Below are 13,112 nucleotides of genomic sequence, written 5' to 3'. Positions count from 1 at the left end.
CAGATTCCCTCCCTCCCTTCCCCTCTTCTTCTTCTCCCTTGCTTTTCCTTCCTTCCTTCCTTCCTTCCTTTTCCTTCCCCTCTTCTTCTTCTCCCTTGTTTTCCCCTTGCTTTTCCTTCCTTCCTTCCTTTTCCTTCCTTCTTCCCTCCCTTCCCCTCTTCTTCTCCCTTGCTTTTCCTTCCTTCCTTCCTTTTCCTTCCTTCTTCCCTCCCTTCCCCTCTTCTTCTCCCTTGCTTTTCCTTCCTTGCTTCTCCTTCCTTTCTTCCTTTTCCTTCCCCTCTTCTTCTTCTCTCTTCCTTTCCCTTCCTTCCTTCCTTTTCCTTCCCCTCTTCTTCTTCTCCCTTGTTTTCCCCTTGCTTTTCCTTCCTTCCTTCCTTTTCCTTCCTTCTTCCCTCCCTTCCCCTCTTCTTCTCCCTTGCTTTTCCTTCCTTTCTTCCTTTTCCTTCCTTCTTCCCTCCCTTCCCCTCTTCTTCTCCCTTGCTTTTCCTTCCTTCCTTCCTTTTCCTTCCTTCTTCCCTCCCTTCCCCTCTTCTTCTCCCTTGCTTTTCCTTCCTTGCTTCTCCTTCCTTTCTTCCTTTTCCTTCCCCTCTTCTTCTTCTCCCTTGTTTTCCCCTTGCTTTTCCTTCCTTCCTTCCTTTTCCTTCCTTCTTTCCTCCCTTCCCCTCTTCTTCTTCTCCCTTGCCTTCCTTCCTTCCTTCCTTCCTTCCTTCCTTCCTTCCTTCCTTCCTTCCTTCCTCCCTCCCTCCCTTCTGAGGGAAGTCGTCCCTCCTAGAAGAATGAAATATTTTGAGGAATATTTAAAAAGGCAGAATATTATATTTCCTTACAGGAGAAACATGTTTCTAAAGACAGAAACCAGCTCCCTGCCCCCAGCAGCTATTTGGTGCCCCCTGAGAAAGACGGGCCAGCCTATCTACAAGGCAAAAGACCTTCAGCTCCAGGGTGAGGGGATTAAGACATGACCCTCCAGGACAACATAGGATTATCCAGTAGCAGATCTCACTGCATTGCAAAATCTCCTAAGGGCGTTGCATCACCCAGCAAACTTCAACCAAACTTATCTCAGACAAACATGACCCCACATGGCCCCATGGGAGTCTGACAACAGCCAATAGAATACATGTTCCTGCACAGGAACAGGAAGCTCAGGTTCAAAGGCCAAGAGAAGGTATCAATACCCCTGACTGCCCACTCCATGTGGTCAGCTGCCCCAAACCACAAACCACCATGTGGTTCTGCTTCGTCAATAAATGGACCCTCTTTCCAATCAGCCTCATTTTGTCTCCAGTGCCTTTCTCCTGGCTTGGACCTCAAACAGATGGATATTTCTTCTAACACTTACTTACTTACCTCCCTCCCTCCCTCCTTCTCCTTTTCTTGTTCTTCCCTCCTTCCCTCCTTTTCTTGCTCTTTCCTCCATCCCTCCCTCCTTCTCCTTTTCTTGTTCCTCCCTCCTTCCCTCCTTTTCTTGCTCTTTCCTCCATCCCTCCCTCCCTCCTTCTCCTTTTCTTGTTCCTTCCTTCCTCCCTTCCTCCCTCCCTCCCTCATTCTCCCTTCCTCCCTCCCCCCGCTCTTTCCCTTCCTTCCTTCCTTCCTTCCTTCCTTCCTTCCTTCCTTCCTTCCTTCCTTCCTTCCTTCCTTCCCTCTCTTCTCCCTCCCTCCATTTCTTGTTTCTCCCTCCCTCCTTTCTTCTTCTCCTTTTCTTGCTCCTTTCTTCCTCCCTCCCTCCCTCATTCTCCCTTCCTTCCTTCCTCTTTGATTCCTCCCTCCCTCCACTCCTTCCCTCCCTCCCTTCCATCCATCCATCCATCCATCCATCCATCCATCCATCCTCCCTCCCTCTCCTTTTCTTTTTCCTCCCTCCCTCCTCCCTTCCCTCCTCCTTTTCTTGTTCCTCCCTCCCTCCTTTTCCTGCTTCTTCCTTCCTTGCTTGCTTCCTTCCTTCCTTGCTTCCTTCCTTCCTCGCTTCCTTCCTTCCTCCCTCCCTCCCTCCCTCCCTCCTTTTCTTGCTTCTTCTTTCCTTCCTCCCTCCCTCCCTCCCTCCCTCCCGCTTTCAAGTGCCAGTGTGGTGTGGAAGAAAACGGGGCCTGTGCTCAGGAACGAACCCCCTGCACTTTCCCCAACTCCCAAGGTCTCTTCGCCTCCCCCAAATTCCGTGGGCTGGATCAGACTGGATCCACTCGCGGCCCTCGCCAAGTCCTGGGGCCGACGGTGGGTCTGCAGAGAGGAAGAGGAATCTCTGCTTGGATGGAAGAGCCGCCGGGAAGCCTGGCCAGATGCTCCAGTCAACCTTTGGGGGAAGAAGGCGGAATGGTTTCCATGTGCAAATGCTTCCGCCTTCCAGCATCCAAAATCCCGGGGCGACACGGCATGTGAGAAGGGCTGCAGAAGCCGATGGAGTTGGGGCTGAAATGGCAAAACTGACTGTTTTGATTAAAGCAAAGAACACAAGTCCTTTTGTTTCCACATTTTATTTATTTTATTTATTTTATTTTAATTTGATTTATATGCCGCCCTTCTCCGGAGACTCAGGGCGGCTTACAATGCGTTAAGCAATAGCCTTCATACTTTTGTATATTCATACAAAGTCAGCTTATTGCCCCCACAAACTGGGTCCTCATTTTACCTACCTTAGAAAGGATGGAAGGCTGAGTCAACCTTGAGCCTGGCGAGATTCGAACCTGCAGTAATTGCAGGCAGCTGGTCTTAATAACAGGGTGCTTTAGACCACTGTACTACCAAGGCTCTTATACATGGAGACAAAGCTTCTGAACTTCGTGCTCAAAGTGGAAAAGAATGAAATTTTGATTTGGGGTTTTACTGATTAGACTGATAGCTTGTTCATATTATTTGGCTTGTTCATATGATTATGAAAAAACAAAAAGTTGTGATTTGATGTTAATGCCTTATTTTACTGCAACAGAGAGAATTGGAAGTCACTTCTTCCCTCACTTCTCTTCCCCCTCTTCCTCCTCACCATTTTCCTATTTACTTTCCTATTTTCTATTCTATTCTATTCTATTCTATTCTATTCTATTCTATTCTATTCTATTCTATTCTATTCTATTCTATTCTATTCTATTTTAATCTATTCTATTCCATTCCATTCCATTCCATTCCATTCCATTCTATTCTATTCTATTCTATTCTTATTACCCAATAAAAATGTTAAACACACTGAGAATGCCTGTTGCCAATTTCTCTTGTTTGCACAGTTCCTTTGGGGAGGTATCTGGTTGGCCACTGTCAGGATCTGACTCATTCTGGAAAATATTATATATTTTTAGGGGATACGAATGAACAGACAGCAAAGAATGAAGTCCCCAAATAGAAAGAGGAAGGATAGGCAGAGTCAGAATAACAAAAACAGAATTTGGAGGGACCTTGGAGGTCTTCTAGTCCAACCCCCTGCCCAAGCAGGAGACCTTCTACTATGTCAGACAAGTGGCTGTCCAGTCTCTTCTTAAGCACCTCCAGTGATGGAGCATCCACGACTTCTGGTGGCAAGCTGTTCCACTGTCTATGGAGATTCTCCGTCATCCAGGTCACGGTTGTCCCAAAGGTGTTTTTTTTTTTTCAAGAGGCAACTGAACTTTCTGTTTTTTCTTTGAAGACGTTTCGCTTCTCATCCTAGAAGCTTCTTCAGCTCTGACCGGATGGTGGGAAAGGGAAGGAGCTGAAGAAGCTTTTTGGAGGAGAAGCGAAACGTCTTCAAAGAAAAACCAAGAAAGTGCAGTGGCCTCTTGAAAAAAAAAAAAACACCGTTGGGAAGCTGTTAACCGTCCTCACATTCAGGAAATTTCTGAGCCTTCATTCTAGGCTGCTTCTAGAACCAAGAGTGAAAAGCCCCCTGTCAAGTATTTGCAAGCCATTGGCACATGTATCATACAGACACTAGTGGAGGCAGAATGTGCCCCCACCCCTATGTGGAGAGGAGGGTCTTACACTGAGTATAAAACCCCCTCTAACCTTTCCACCATGCTCTCTTTTTACGTTTGTTCTCCATGAGACATGATCTTTGATAGGGGTAGTCACACACGCTGTGTGCCCCCTACCCTAATGGATATTAAGACAGCCTTTGTATATAGTTAATATGTTTTGTTATATGAATAAATACATTTATCATATTTATTCATGCATCTGCCTTTGGACTCTTCTATGCTCCTGGGTGTTTCTACGATCCCAATTTCCACACACACCCCCTCCCCATCAGGGCCGGGCCAAGCTGGTGGGGGCATTTGTGAGCCAGAGGAAGTCTGGGAGGGCCGAAGGGGACCACACCTCTCACCCGGCGGCGACATTAACAATGCCCGGGTCCACTTCAAGTTATTTATTCTAGCTCTGCTAAAAACATCCAGGCTATTGTGAGGCAGGAAGCCAGACGTCCCTTCCCGAGCAGGGCGGATCCAGCCTGGGCTTTCACAAAATGAGTCCTGGGGCAGAAGCCAAAATCAATGCAACCCTGGGCTGACCGAGGGCCGTAGGGCGAGTGGGGGGGGGGGAGATGGAGACCATGCCCAGGGCGATGGGAATGGGACAGCTCTCCGCAGTCTACTTGCCACGGGACAAAGTAACCATTCTATTTCATTACTTAAAATAAAATTTAAAAAATATTTTAATTTTGGCCATTGACATGTGATGCTGTTCCTGGAGTGGTCCGGTGGCCTAGCGGCAGAGCTCTCGCCTCACAATCAGGAGGCTGTGAGTTCGATCCTAGGTAGAGGCAGGTATTTTTCACTCTCTGGGCACGATGAGAATATATCTGCTGAACAAAACTCCGCATTGGCGACAGGAAGGGCATCCAGTCATTAAAACCCTCTGCTAGCTCCATTCAGTTGCCCAGGCTCCACCGTGCTTATGGGGTCGTTAAATTTTATTTTATTTCCAATTTATATACCGCCCTTCTCCCTGAGGACTCAGGGCGGTGTACAGCCAGAATTAAGAACATGAAATACAAATATTAAAAAACAATTAAAATATATATAAAATGAAGATGAAGACAACATCTTATCCTCCTTTTGCATTCTTTCTTTCATGATTCTATTCCATCCTTTCTTTGATATTAGTGTAACTCTTGTCCTGTGGCACATTGGCCGTGGCGAGTTGCCATAGACCCCAGGGCGCTGGCCTTTGGCGCTGGCCAGACGGTGGTGCGAGCAGGAAGGTCAGCTCTCAGGATAGTTCTGGAAGGCCTTAAGGCCCAGAAGGGTGGGGTATCCCACAAGTAGGGGTGAAATTGTCTGTCCTGATGGCTATGGAGGTTCTCCACCTTCCAGGTTGTCCCAAAGATTCTTTTTCCAAAAGGCAACTGGACTTCCTAGGGGTTTTTTTTCCCCTTGAAAACATTTCACTTCTCATCCCAGAAGCTTCTTCAGTTCTTCTTCAGAACTCAACTTCTTCAGAACGAAGAACAGTTGCAGGATTTAGATTTGGCCAGTCTAGGGAAAAGGAGGACTAGTAGGGACATCATAGCAGTCTTCACTGGAGGTTTTTAAAAAGAGACTGGACAACATTTATCTGGGATAGTATAGGGTCTCCTGCTTGAGCGGGGGTTGGACTAGAAGACCTCCAAGGTCCCTTCCAACTCTGTGATTCTTCTGTATTCGGTGTATTATTCTGAAAGTTCAGAAGACAAGACTAGGAGTGACATGGGAGCAGGCTTCCAATATTTGAGGGGCTGCCATAAAGAAGAGGGGAGTCAAGCCGGGGTGAAATGCTCCCGGTTCGGACCGGATCACCTGATCCGGTAGCGATGTAGGCGGGTGGTTCGGAGAACCGGTAGCAAAAATCCCTGCCCTCCACCCCATTGCCCAGCTGAGCCACACAACCATCAGAGGCTTTTTTTTATTATTTTTTAAAAGCATTTTTTCTACAACCTCTTTGGGGGAAAAATGCTTTTAAAAGTTAAAAAAAAAAAAGCCTCTGATGATCGCGCGGCTCAGCTGGGATCATCAGAGGCTTAAAAAAAAAAAAGAAAGAAAGCCTCTGACGATCAGGGAAGTCAGCTGGGATCGTCAGAGGCTTTAAAAGCATCTTTAAACAACCTCTTCAGCCGAAGAGGTTGTAGAAAAAAATGGTTTTAAAAGTTTTAAAAAAAAAAAAGTTGGCCACGCCCACTCAGTCATATTACCCCCCACCACCACTAAGCCACGCCCACAGAACCGGTAGTAACAAATTTTACCTTTCACCACTGAGTCAAGCTATTCTCCAAAGCACCTGAAGGCGGAAGAAGCAGCATTGAGTGGAAACTAATCAAGGAGAGAAGCAGCCTAGAACTAAGGAAAAATTTCCTGACAGTGAGAAACAATTAACCAGTGGAACAGCCTGCCACCAGAAGTTGTGGGGACTCCATCACTGGAGGTTTTTAGGAAGAAACTGGACAGCTGCTTGTCTGGAATGGTACAGGCCAGGTCTCCTGCTTGAGCAGGGGGTTGGACTAGAGGACCTCCAAGGTCCCTTCCCGTGCTATTCTGATTGCTTTAGCACAGCCTCCCCAGGCCTCCCCCACGTTGCCATCTGCATCCTGAACATTCCTGCAAAGGAATCTGGAGTGGGGGTGTTGGAGGACCTCCCTGCATTCGGAGGATGGAGGGGGGGGAGGTTGGAGGTGGGGAGGGGAGGGGGGCATCCTTGCGAGTTTCTTCTGGCCCGTCCAGGCAAGTTTCGGTTAGAGCCCCCCCCCACCCCCCAGGAGGAGTGGATGGCAGGACAGCCCTCCTCCCCCTGTGCACATCTGCAGCTGGGACTTGAAAGGCAGCCAAGAGTTGGGCTGGGCTGGGATAAAGGGTGGGAGGAGAGACAAGCTGGAGGAAGAGCCGAGAGAGAAAGGAGGGGTGGGGGGAAACTGGAGGTTGAGTAGCTACGGAGAAGAAGAGACTCCACCGAGGGTCCCTCCGTGGACAAGGTAAGGGTGTGAGGAGGGGGCTTCTGCTGCCAGGGGTCTGCTCTCTTGCCCCAACTGGCCTCTTCTGGTTTGGACTTGTGGAGAATTTTTTTGACCAGGAAGGGGCCAAGAATCCGGTCTTCTGGAGGTCCCCCAGTGTCCGATAAAGGAGGAAGACAGGAAGGAATGGGAGGGGGCTTGAGAAGGTGGTATGGCTAGGCTGGCCCCTCTCCTCTTTTGTCTTTCTGCACCCAGGGTGGTCGATGAGTTGTTGGCCTCCAGAGAGGAGGTCCTCCTCTTGGAAATGAGAGAGCTTGGTGGATGCTCTCTTGCTGGAGATCCCTGGAGCGCTTGGACACTTGACCGCTTTCATCTTGGGGGGAAGGGGGCTACCATGTGAGGAGGTCATAAAAAGCATCCGTAAATACGTCCAGGATAGTCCCCAGACTCAGTCAAGGGGAGAGAAGGCAACAGGAACAGAACCTCTGGAGAAGTTCAGGTGGACTTCCAAACTAGATGCGGATCATTCCAGGTATCAGGGATTTTCCCAGACATGGAGAAAGTGGGAGATGGTTTCTGGGCTGTTCAGCGTTTAGCAGGGACTTGGCTCCAGTTCAGTGCTTCCTGCCCCACCTGGGCTGCCCTCCAACTTCTGCAATTCCACAACCAGCTCTGGAAAGGAAAGGAGCCCCAATAATGGAAATGGGGGTGGAATTGCAGGTTTGCAAAGAGACGGTTGGACTCTTTTGGACCCTTTTGGGGAAGGGTCCCCCACTTTGGGCCTCCGAGTTCCTGACTGTTGTAATCTCTGTCCTGGAGGAAACATCTCCAGCTGAATTCCTGCCAGCCTCCAGCTGTTTCAAAGGCAGGAATGCTACGGAAACCCGTAGTAAGTCCGGTTCTTTGGTGAGAGCTCTACCAGTTGGGAAGCAGACTGGGAGGACTTGGCCTCTGCCATCCTCACTGGGGAAAGATGGGGGTCAGGGGCTTCTTGGCCCTGAGGGACCTCAGTCTCCGTTCCAGGAGGAACTCAAGGGAGATCCAGAAAGAAAGTTAAAAATCGGCTTTATTAAACCACATTGAGTTAGCCTGCGAAAAAGTTGGCATGAGAGACACCGCTGGACATGACGTCCCTTTGCCAGCTTGGGGTCCTCAAAATGTGAATCCTGGGGGCTTTTTTCCTCCCCTTAGTTTGTTTTTGGGTGGTTATTTTGGGGGAGGGCAGCGGGGGCTTCTGCCATTTCAGTGCATTCTCCATTTAGCAGGGAAGCACTTAGATCCCAATGCACGAAACCCTGCAGATGCCGCCTGGGCCCGATTTGTAAGGCATATCGAGTGTCACGGATGCCATCGGCTGCCCTGCGTGTTGACAAAGAGTAAGAGCAACAAGCCCTGGGCTGCTCTTGATGGTAAGGGGAGCTGCGAGGGCCAAGGAATAGCCACCCTTTCTTTCTTTCTTTCTTTCTTTCTTTCTTTCTTTCTTTCTTTCTTTCTTTCTTTCTTTCTTTCTTCCCTCTCTCTCTCTTTCTTCTTTCCTTTTTCTTTCTCTCTCTTCCCCTCTCTCTTTCTTTCCTTCCTTCCTTCCCTCTCTCTCACACACTCTTTCTTTCTCTCTTTCTTCTTTCTTTTTTCTTTCTCTCTCTCCTCACTCTCTCTCTTTCCATCCTTCCTTCCTTCCCTCTTTCTCCCTTTCCTTCCTTTCTCTCCTTCCTTCCTTCCTTCCTCTCTCTCCTTCCTCTTTCTTTTCTTTCTTCCTTCCTTCCCTCTCTCTCTTTCTTCTTTCCTTTTTCTTTCTCTCTTCCCCCTCTCTTTCTTTCCTTCCTTCCTTCCCTCTCTCACACACACTCTTTCTTTCTCTCTCTCTCTCTCTCTTTCTTCTTTTTTCTTTCTCTCTCTCCTCCTCACTCTCTCTTTCTTTCCATCCTTCCTTCCTTCCCTCTTTCTTCCTTTCCTTCCTTCCTTTCTCTCCTTCCTTCCTTCCTTCCTTCCTTCCTTCCTTCCTTCCTTCCTTCCTTCCTTCCTTCCTTCTCTCTCTATCATATGTCTGTCTGTGTCTGTCTGTCTGTCTGTCTGTCTGTCTGTCTATCTATCTATCTATCTATCTATCTATCTATCTATCTATCTATCTATCTACCTACCTACCTACCTACCTACCTACCTACCTATCTATCATCTATCATCTATCATCTATCATTTCTCCTATCATCTCTCTCATCTATTATAGTTGATAGATGAGCCCTGGTGGCGCAGTGTTTAGAATGCAGCATTGCAGGCAAAACTCTGCCCATTGCCAGCCGTTCGATCCTGACCGGCTCAAAGTGGACTCAGCCTTCCGTCCTTCCGAGGTCGGTCAAATGAGGACCTGGATTGTTGGGAGCAAGAGGCCGACTCCGTAAAACTCCTTAGAGAGGGCTTGGCAGCACTGTGAAGTGGTAGATAAGTCCGAGGGCTATTGGGCAGGGCTTCGCTTGTTTTGCTCATCAAAGAAATTGACACAGGAACGGAGCTGCCTGCTCCTTGTTGCCAAACCTTATCGGCTGCCCAGCCACAGTTTCCCAGAGCAGTTGCAAGATGCGTGGGAAAAAGACAAAAAAAAAAAGAAACAAGCTTTTCTGGAGGTGGAAAATTTGCTACAGAAAGAAATGATCCCGAAGGGAAAGTCCTCCAATTCAGGAGCGTGGGGTTCTCTCCAGGGTGAGGGGTGAGGAAGAGGAGGATGGATGCACCAGGGGGTTTAAACTCCTCTAACTTTCCTTCTTCCGCAGCAGCTCTTTGATCGGACAGGCCGAAAACACAAAAGGGGCTTGGCTATTTGTGCCCCTTGACATCACCAAGTGTCGAATGCTTTGGTCAGCAGACGTGTGGGAGAAGCAGCTGTAAGGCCAGAGGTGGGAGGAAGAAAACTGGGAAGAGAAGGACATTGGGAGAAGGCTCCATCTCCCTCCCTTTATTGCAGTGTTTCTCAACCTTGGAAGCTTGAAGATGGGTGGACTTCAACTCCCAGAATCCCCCAGCCAGCAGCGCTGGCTGGGGGATTCTGGGAGTTGAAGTCCACCCATCTTCAAGCTTCCAAGGTTGAGAAACACTGCTTTATTGTAAGCTGAAAACTACAAGGCCAATGTGTGTGTGTGTGTGTGTATGTGAAGTTATGACCTTGTCTTACGGCCTCCACTGAGCCCAAAATTTCTGCTGCTAAGCGAGACCGTCGTGAAGTGAGTTTGTGATCCGCGTGACGACCTTCCTTGCCGAAGTTGTTAAGTGGATCCCTGCAGTCGTTAAATTAGTCACACTTGTTGTTAAGTGAGTCTGGTTTCCCCGTTGACTTTGCTCGCCCACCCAAGGTCGCAAAAGGGGATCACGGGTGATCCCCGGGGGGGATGACAGCCGTCGTAAATATGAGTCAGCGGCCAATTGTCCCAATTTTGATCGCACGATTATGGGGCTGGCGTGACGGTCGGAAGTGTGAAAAACGGTTATTATCGTCGCTTTTTCAGTGCGGCTGTAACTTTGGAGGGTCACTCAATGAACTGTCCCACCTGTAAATTGGCAAATTAGTGCACACTGGATTTGGAATCCCTTGTTTGGTCCTCTGAAGTGTGCAAATGAGGCGACTGGGGTCAATTTGCACGTAGATAATTGGTGTGTAATTTGCACGTAGATAAGACAAAACCCGCTGGGGATGATGAGTAATTTAGAAAAATCCAATTAACTGATTTAAGGAGGAATTGAGGGAGGAGGACCACGAAAGCGGCAATAAAAGAGAAACAGAGCTTGGGAGAAACTCAAGACTTCCAACACTCCATTTAATGACCGTTGTAAGTTGGAACGGCACTGAAAAAGGGGACGTATGACTGCTCTTCACACTTTTTTTTTTAAATTTGATTTATATGCCGCCCTTCTCCGGAGACTCAGGGCGGCTTACAATGTGCTCAGCAATAGCCTTCATCCTTTTGTATATTTATACAAAGTCAGCTTATTGCCCCCACAATCCGGGTCCTCAATTTACCTACCTTAGAAAGGATGGAAGGCTGAGTCAACCTTGAGCCTGGTGAGATTTGAACTTGCAGTAATTGCAGGCAGCAGATGTAAGTGGATGTTAATTAGTCTGCTGAGCCACCAGAGCTCTTTTTCTTATGACTGTTACAGCATCCCCAGGGTCACCTGATTGAAATCCAGATGTTTGGCAAGTGGCTCATATTTATGACGGTCACTGTGTCCCTGGGTCATGCTTTTGTGACTTTCAGACAAGCAAAGTCAACGGAGAAGGCAGATTCACTTAAAAACTCTGCTCCTTGCATTCCCCCCCCCCTCATCCAGTCAGAGCCGAAGAAGCTTCTTGGATGAGAAGCGAAAGGTCTTCAAAGAAAAAAGCCAGAAAATCCAGTTGCCTCTTGAAAAAGCACCTTTGGGACAACCAGGACCTGGAGGACAGAGAATCTGCCATGGACATAAACCGTGCTCCTTAAATAACGGGCAGTGATTCACTTGGCAAGGTCGTAAAATGGGGCAAAACTCACTTAACAACCGTCTCACTTACAACCAATTGTGGACATAGGTCAAGGATTATTTACCTGTAATAATTCTGGATCATCATTCTCTAAATCAGGGTTTTTCAAAGTCCCTCTGGGCCCTGGGAGATGGGATTACACAATAGATAATTTGAGTCCCAGAGCTTTTGCCAGATGATAAGAGATTAGAACAGTGTTTCTCAGCCTTGGAAGCTTGAAGATGGGTGGACTTCAACTCCCAGAGTCCCCCAGCCAGCAGCGCTGGCTGGGGGATTCTGGGAGTTGAAGTCCACCCATCTTCAAGCTTCCAAGGTTGAGAAACACTGGATTAGAAGATATTGTATATATTTTTTTAAAGCAAAGACTTCCCAACCTGAAGATGTTTGCTTCAGAGTGGGTTTGGTTGACTTAACTAGATGGACATTGACTAGATGCTATGTAGAGGTACAGAAGCACGATCACGTGAAGGGTTAGTACCACTTTATAATGCCCTGGTAAGGCCACACTTGGAATATTGTACCCAGTTTCGGTCACCACAATATAAAAAAAGATGCTGAGACTCTAGATAGAGTGCAGAGTAGAGCAACAAAGATGATTATGGGGCTGGTGGCTAAAACATATGAAGAATAGCTGCAGGAACAGGGCGTGTCTAGTTTGATGAAAAGGAGGACTAGGGGAGACATGACAGCAGTAGGTAGGTAGGTAGGTAGAGTAGAGTAGAATAGAATAGAATAGAATAGAATAGAATAGAAAATATGGACTGGACTGGACTGGACTGGACTGGACTGGACTGGAATAGAATAGAATAGAATAGAATAGAATAGAATAGAATAGAATAGAATAGAATAGAATAGAATAGAATAGAATAGAAAAATGGAATGCAATAGAATAGAATATAGAATAGAATAGAATAGAAAATATGGAATGGAATGGAATGGAATAGAATAGAATAGAAAAAGGGAATAGAATAGAATAGAATAGAATAGAATAGAATAGAATAGAATATAGAATAGAATAGAATAGAATAGAATAGAATAGAATAGAATAGAATAGAATAGAATAGAATAGAATAGAAAATATGGAATGGAATGGAATGGAATGGAATGGAGTAGAGTAGAGTAGAGTAGAGTAGAGTAGAGTAGAGTAGAGTAGAGTAGAGTAGAGTAGAGTAGAGTAGAGTAGAGTAGAACAGAACAGAACAGAACAGAACAGAACAGAACAGAACAGAATAAGAAGAGGGGGTCAAATTATTCCCCAAAGCACCTGAAGGCAGGAGAAGAAGCAACGGATGGAAACTAATCCAGGAGAGTAGCAACCTGGAATTAAGGAGGAATTTCCTGACAGTGAGAACAATTAACCAGTGGAACTGCTTGCCACCAGAAGTTGTGGGTGCTCCATCACTGAAGGTTTTTAAGAAGAGATTGGATAGAATAACCCAACTGAGAAGGGACCTTGGATGTCTTCTAGTCCAACCTCCTACTCAAGCAGGAATCTCCATCCCATTCTGGATAAATGCTGGTCCAATTTCTTCTTAATCTCTTCCAGTCTCTTCTCAGTCATTTGTCCCGAATGGTCAAAATTCTCCTGCTCGAGAAGAAGCGGGTTGGTCTAGAAGACCTCCCAGGTCCCTTCCCACGCTGTTATTCTGCCCTGTCCTTCTTTCATCAGTTCCTGCCATTTTGGCTGTCCTGGTGTCGGCTCTCATTTCCCGTCCGACCCCA

The sequence above is a fragment of the Pituophis catenifer genome, unplaced genomic scaffold, assembly GCF_029215685.1.
Source record: "Pituophis catenifer annectens isolate HBS135680 unplaced genomic scaffold, rPitCat1.0.hap2 SCAF_8, whole genome shotgun sequence".
Classification (NCBI taxonomy): domain Eukaryota; kingdom Metazoa; phylum Chordata; class Lepidosauria; order Squamata; family Colubridae; genus Pituophis; species Pituophis catenifer.
The sequence above is the reverse complement of the archived record's forward strand: the minus strand, read 5'-3'. Positions refer to the sequence as shown.